At 33.1% G+C, this 7,761-nt stretch overlaps 1 long non-coding RNA gene across 1 annotated transcript; it reads right to left on the bottom strand.

The window, feature by feature from the left end:
• Positions 1-4,770: 4,770 nt before the first annotated feature.
• LOC129748860 (uncharacterized) lies at positions 4,771-6,239 on the bottom strand. The gene is made up of 3 exons (XR_008737851.1): positions 6,024-6,239; positions 5,210-5,953; positions 4,771-5,134 (listed from the first exon to the last, which is right to left on the bottom strand). It is a non-coding gene; the product is annotated as an uncharacterized LOC129748860 (long non-coding RNA).
• Between the last annotated feature and the right edge of the window lie 1,522 nt (positions 6,240-7,761).

Raw genomic sequence — 7,761 nt, 5'->3', positions numbered from 1 at the left:
GTGATATACTTTAAAAGTTAAAGGAGAATTGATCCTTTGATCAAGGTGCCCTAGGCTTTGGCAAAAATCGTGCAAAATTTAAAGATAAAAGTACCATTGACAATTATGGCCCAATTAGTCTTCATTTCACAGTTTATAAGTGTCAGACAAAAATAATCCTTAAAAGTTTGTTTACTACCCTATATTCATTGCATACTTAAAGGCGCAATTTTCTAATTTTTAGACAAAAGCACTTTGATTTTTTATCAGTAAATTATTGGATAAGTGTTAGTCATTGACCAACATCCAGAAGAAAATATATATCTTTTTAGACTCGAGGGTTCAAGTGACCCCATAGCATAAATTTTTGATTTTTTTTCTTAAAAAAATGAGAGTTTTTAATTGTTTTGAAAATATGGCATTAAGAATTTCATATTGTACTCAAACGGTTGACATAATTAAATGAATATTTTTATTTTTTTTTCGCGTGGGAAACATTTTAAACTGATAAAAAATGATCTTCTTTCTATTTGGCAAATTTTTCTAGAACATTTGATCCATGTAACATTCTATATCGAAATATAGCTAAGTAATCAGGTATCACCAGGGATCAAGTATCCTCATTCTCCCCTACAGATTGGATTACCTTATTTCAAACAACATATCAGGCTGCTATTTAATTTATTTCCATGGTGTTAACCATTATTAGATAACAGATAAGTTCCTAGACATTTTCCCCCTGTTTGTGGTTCTCCATTAATATTAAAATGAGCAAACTCTGCTGTCTTAGTAAAATAATCGAAACTTTTGCAACGAATTATTTAATCAAGAGACTTATCAAAAAGTGTTGATTAAATAAAAAAATTTCATAATATCGTCAAATTTTTGTTTTTGTGTGCAAAAATCAATAGTAATATTATTGTTCAAAAACGAAAAATTAAGATTACCAAAAGCAAATATTTCCTAGAATTTCATGAAAAAGATTTAAAATTGATGTTCTGTAGCCGAAGATATTTGGTTTTGCAAAATTTCACAGCTATTTGCATGAAAAAAAAAGGCGTTGAACTTCGGAAATTTTCAGCAAGATATCTTACTCAGTTTGCAAGCACCTATGCATCTCTGACCAGTTCTTCCCCATCATTAAAGCTACAAAGCCTCTTCACTGCTTAGGAATATTAGATAAAATTAGATACCTATTAAATACATGTTTTACAAATAAATTTTTAATAAAATTAAATTAACAACTTCATGTCAAGAGTTCTGATAATTTTTGTATTTTCGTCAGACCTCAGAGAATTTCTATGGGGCCTGCACACCTCAACGAGTTTGACATGACAGCCATAGATAGAAAATTGCTTACTTTTTTATTTGTGAACAAATCGTCTGAAATTTATAAACTTGTCAAAAAATAATCTTAATTCGATACCAAATTGTATAAGCAGTCAGGGTGGCCAGCGAACCGGGAATTGAAAATTCTTTATGGATCATTTTCCCCCTATATAAACCAATTGAATTCTTAAATAAATTCATATTTCCATTTTTTTTTCAAAAACGAAATAAAATTGGGATCAAAATTCCATGGAGAAAATGTGGGTAAAAGTCGATAATTTCTTGAAAAACCGAGATTTTTTAGCTCAGCATATACCTTTTAGTGCTCTGGAGTGTTCGAGTTCCAAAGTATATTGAGATTTTTTTTTGTAAATTTACTAATTTTTGACATTTACAAATTTACAAATTTTTTATAAGCATCAAAAGCGCGAAAAACTTATGTATCTTTCATATGTTCGAAAAAAATTGTTTTTCACAAATAAATTCCTTTAGAGCCGGTAATTTATAAAATTACAAAACAGAAAAATTCAAAATGAGTGGCCACCATGTTACATGATTTATTAATAAAATGCCCAATAGGTAGAACGAGATACCAAAAGTTTGTGTGATTCTATTAACCATTTTGCGCTTTTACTGGCAATCGCATTCTTTATTGATTAAAAATTTGAAAAATACAGATAGTTTAAGAGTATGAGCTAAAAATTACATTAAGATATTATCACAATAAAAAAGCTAATTTGAAAAGCAAATTCGAGCCTTAGAATAATTTTAAAAATTTGTGTTAGAACTTTAAATTTAAAATTTGAATTACGATATTCAAATTTTTTGGTTGGATTGCAAATTCAGACTCAGAGTTTAGATAAACATGCCAAGTCCAAAGTCAAGCTCTTAGAACTCAGCCTCAGGCGCAAGTGTTCAAGACAAGAATCAAATCAAAATTTTAGAATAATAGAAGGAATAGAATTTAGTGGATTCTGTTCTCAAAATTGCAGAAAAAAAATGAAATTAGAATATCAATCAGTATTATTCAGTTAAAATTTGAATCATCAATCCAAACTTAAAGTTGTTTAGTTTTGATTTAAAGGTCCCTAATTCATCGTTGATGATTATATTTCAAATTTCATAATTCAGAAACCAGAGCCCAATTATCAAATTCTGTGTTTGATAAAGTAATTTTTAATTGGAGCATCATCGTTTTAATTGAATCGAAAAAATGATGACAAAATTATCAAAAAATTAGAGTTTTGCAGCAGATGTAGATTGAGATATGAAGAATCGATTGCATGGTATATGTACTTCCCTAAAAGTTGGTAATTTTGGCACCTCACCCTCTAATTCTGAGGGCCTCAATTATATTCTTCATCCTTTGTTTAAACATTCTGTAGAAATCCCAACAAACATCATCGTTATCAGAATATTCTTACGTTTGACATTGAAAAAAGAGCTTATTTTAGTTTTCAAAAAATCCATCTTGTCACATTCATGTATTTCAAAACAGGGAAAATTATAAAATCTCGATCGAAAAACCGGGAATTTGAAAATGGAAACTTGCTGGCCACCCTGATAAGCTATATCACCACTACACTGAACAAAATCGGGCTATAAGCATTATCGGGAATTCTAGTGTTTTTGCACTAAAGGAAAATCCAATACTTTTTAAAGATTGCCATGCAATGATGTGATCATTATTTCCGATTGATTTTATCGGAATTTCTAATGAAAGTAAAAAATAATCGTTTTAATATGTTCCATTAAAAAGGTTTAGTGATAAATAATGTCTAGTGAACGGAATAAAATGAATCGAACATATCAATGAAATTGAAAAAGTTTATTTCTCATGAATATGTGTTTTTTGCATCGAGATTTATTAGAATACAATTGAATGATATTTATTAAAATACAATGATTTACAAGGTCGAACATTTTTACATCACAAATTTTTTTCTTATTCTATCTAACAACATGAAATTTCACATCACAAATTATATTCTTATACTACCCGACTACAGTATCCTTACGATTGTTATCTGAAAACACATTGAAAAAAAAACGAATGATTATTTATTAACACACAAGTCATAATTTAATCAATATAAGTAATATAACAAACATTTGTACGAAAATTTGGTTCCGATTGTGCGCGAATAAAAACAAATGGGAAAGTGCATGATGATATGATTAAGGTACACCGGGGTAAGTGGGGACGGTTTTTCGTATAGTTCAACTTTAAAAAATCATTAAAAAATCAGCAGTGGATCAATTTTGATAAAATTGCATTCAATGTGATGCAGAACATGTTGTTTACAAATGCTGAAAAGATGAGCTTGATAGACGCAAAGCGAAAAAAGTTATCACGTAAATTGTTATGGACTGCTGGTGTCTTCACTTACCCCGCTTTATGGGGTAAGTGGGGACGGTAGATTTTCCCTTTGATTTCTCTGGAAATTTTCATCAAATTTGTTACTCTATTACTCGATCCGTCCAAAATTTTGAAAAAAGTTCATGGTAGTGATTATTGTGTTCAATTTATGTTACAACACACGAGATCCGATTTTATCGAAAATATATACTTATTTCAGTACTTTTCCCAACTTTTCATGATCCGAATGCTAAATAAAGCTAAAATGTATAGAATGAAGGAGAGAAAATTGAAAAAATGTGTAAACATCAAGTATATATAAAGCCGTCCCCACTTACCCCAGGTAGGATTTGGAGACACCATTTTAGATTTTTGTAAATAAACTCTTTTTTCTTAATTTTTAATCGTCGTTTCCTTTCCTAACTTGTTGTTTCGAATTCAAGGATTGTTTCAATGTTAAGTTTTTCGTCAAGAGCTAGCTAGTTTAAGAGAAATTTGCGATTGAAAAAGATGCACATCAACTCCACATCGTAGTTAAAAATAGAAACTTAACAAAAAGTCACCGAAAACATCCGCTATTGTCGGAACCGTATCTCTTTTACAGTTTTTGGATAGATTACAAGTAAATTTAACATTCTACATTAAAAGTTTGGAAAAATAGTTTACAGTATTGTTTTTATAGCCACCGTCCCCACTTACCCCGCGTCCCCACTTACCCCGGTGTACCTTATAGAATTTCGTCGATATTTCTTCATAGAGATTAAATAATATAATAACGGAAATGTAAACTATAAATTGTTTTTTTTTTTTTTTTTCATTTAAATATTTCATATTATTCAAATTAAAAATCATCAAGTATATCTTAAATACTTCTATGTGTAATTCTGAAAACAAATTAAATCGAACAATTCAATTTAACAAAGAAGTATAAATATTACAAAATATTTTTTTTCTGATAGCGTTTTGAAAATCTTAAACATTTTAAAAAAGCTTAAATTTCTGGCATCATTGAAACATATCTATTTCGAGACAGAAATTTTCAGGATTCTTAAAAGGTAACACATATGAATATTTTCATTTTATGAAGGATATCTTACCTACACTTATCATTAACGCCTGCTGGAGGCTGATCCAGCCTATGTCAAATCTGATCATGACTTGACTGCCAAACCCTGTTACTTTTTGTTTTTGTTGTTTTTTGGGACACATCAAGAAAATCCATTCGAGCAGCAAAATACTGGAGGGATGAACTGCGTAAACTACACTGCCTTTGGTGGCGGGTACTGTGAAACTTTGGAAACTTCGACTGCGCTCAGATCTCTCTGAATCCAGGAAATAGTTGTTTGTGCTTTCTGTCGAGGGTTATGAAAACGGCTGTAGCACATCAGAATCACACAGTGATAATTTTTTTGTCAAATGTCATGACCTATGACTTGATTTATAGCACGGGACGTATCCAACGAATACCTAAACGAAAATCGGAAAGAATGTATTAATACATAATTTTGAATTAAAGGAATTCATTATATTTCTGATACCCACCACTCATCGCCTGAACTATTTTCATTCTCTCGCGCCCGAACGTCTTAGAAGTGCTTTTCCTCAATATGATCCGAGCGCCTTTGAGCGGTGGAAATGGTAGAAATCCTTAACAATCACAGCTCTGCCATTCAGGTCCGCACAGTCGAGCCCTTCGAAAACTTTCCCTGGACAGACGGCCAAAAATATGACGCATGAGGAACGATAGCTTGGGAGCTGGGCAGCCACTTGCTAGGAACGGGACTATTTACATATTTCTAAACAACGGCACCGTTTCCGGGTTTTCAAAGTTACGATCGATTCTGCCCAGTCGGAATTTTTTCTTTTGGTTCCAGCTTGTTGATGATTGCAAATTTTTGAACCCCATCCGAAAGGAGCTCTTCGTGGTCGGCGATTTTCTCGAGGGTTCCGCTGAGGATGCTCGCTAGATTTTTACTGAGGATTGCTCGGGAACAGCACCGCCCGGTATATAAAATTATGGCATGCCTTTTCCCTTCGTCCAAAATTGATTCTGGAAGAAAAAAATTTGCCCATTGCTATCCTTGAAGTTGGGATCAGAATGCGATGCAATCAAGGATGCGATGGAAAGTTGCTCATCCGGCAAAGGTGACTCGTCCAAACTCCAGACTACCACATTGGAACGCGCTGTTGTCCTTCATCCTAAATGGAGGTACCGAAGGCACGGGTTAACTTTTACTGCCGCTTTTTTTATGCTCGAGCTGCCGCCTGGAGCGTTTTTTCCACCTCCTAAAAATGTTGTTTTTGTTTTGATTAAGCAAAGTTTATGTTAAAATGCAAAACCAAATAAGATACTCACCATTAGAACCAGTGCCATCACTTTCCGATACAAATCTTTGCACTTTCCACCGTTGATTTCCGTCTTTATTACAACCGGCCATTTCCGACATTTTGAAAAGATGAAAATATTTTAACTGTATACAAAAACAAGTCGAGAGATTTATTTTATTGGAAATTCTGTTAAAATTTATCAATGATGGAATTTGATGGAATAAACAAACGTATTTCGGTGCAATGCATTTTATATTCAAAGCCTGCTTATAAAATCTATAAGTATTTTTTTTAACAAACAAAAGATAATTTATTGATTTTAATCAATTTAAATTTTGTTTAAAAATCATTCATCATTCAATGAAATGTAGTATACTTTTTGATAGATTGTATCATTTTTTACTGTAAAAAGAATTTAACCGCAAGTGATATAAGTTAAAAGAAACACTCTATATATTTAATCGCCCGATTTGGTTCAGTGTAGTTTTACTGCAAGGGCTGAATTGATTCAATATTGCCACTTTTCAAAGTTTGAGGTCTGGTTTTCAGTGGACTATTCTTAACAGTGTTATTCGTAAACAACATACATTTGTTATTGAAATATTTCTAGTCCGATTAAAATACCTATTGATTTTATCCCTAATTACTTATTTCGACTCATTTTAGCGGTTCGACAGTAACAGTTCTTATATTTAGATATAAAAAAAACATCATAAATGCAATCTTCCTTTCAAACAAACCACGTGTTGGAGAAGATCGTTTCACACGATTCAATTCGCGTGATCCGGATCTCCAACGGAATTTCCCAGGACTTTCGCGCTTTTGCAGAAATCGAACCATTTGTCGCTATATAATCCGATCCAATTCCAGATTGACCGGTGTCCGTAAAAACTAGAAAAACAGTTTCCAATTCCGTTCTACAGAAATCAACGGATATTTTTCCGAAACCAGACATTCTCAAAGCTGCTGATGCCCAGACAGGGCAGTTGCAAAAATTCGCGCGCCTTGCCTCCGGGATAGAAAACCGCCAAGGACCGACAAATCGTGGGTCCACAGCATCCTTCCTCGCTTCTCGCTTCCTCCCCCGCTTCCCTTGTTTCCGCCGATTCGCCCAAAACGCTTTGAAAGGCGGCATTCCCATGATCTTTCAGGACCTTCGAATAGCCAACCTTTTCTTACGCACTATTGTGCGAACGATTCTGTACATAGAATTGAATAGCCAGACTAGTCCACACCAAAAAAAATGTGGGTCTCCATTTGCGCCTCACAATTCAACAATTCTCGGTGCGTGCGCGTGTAATTAACATAAATAGAAGATTTATGCTCCCATTGTAGAAACGGCCAATGGGGTATTATTTTCATCCATTCAAATTCGTTTTCCATTACCGATTTTTCGGGCAAAAGGATATTGTTTGTGGTCCATTCGTTCGGAAGGGTTTTGCCGGGAGGAACCTGAAATTAGAGCAGGAGTTTTGTTTTTTTTTGCGCTAGAAGAAAGATTTTTTTCTTCTACAGTTGTCCAGAAGCTAGACCGACATGAATGCATGATAATTGAAGAAGTAGACTCCAGATGTGACCGTTGAAGATCGGAGGATTTCATGAGCGTGGTTCCAGAGGAAGCATGTAATTTTAGCATATAGCAAAACTACGACAAAAGCTTGGAAGCAGGCATATTTAAAGGTAAGATCTCAAAAAAATGTATAAAAATTCTAAGGTAAATCTTTTTTTAATTTTCTACAACTATAATCTTAATCCGATTTCCAAAT

The sequence above is a fragment of the Uranotaenia lowii genome, chromosome 2 (assembly GCF_029784155.1).
Source record: "Uranotaenia lowii strain MFRU-FL chromosome 2, ASM2978415v1, whole genome shotgun sequence".
In the NCBI taxonomy this organism is placed as follows: Eukaryota; Metazoa; Arthropoda; class Insecta; order Diptera; family Culicidae; genus Uranotaenia; species Uranotaenia lowii.
This window is presented reverse-complemented; position numbering and strand designations above follow the sequence as displayed.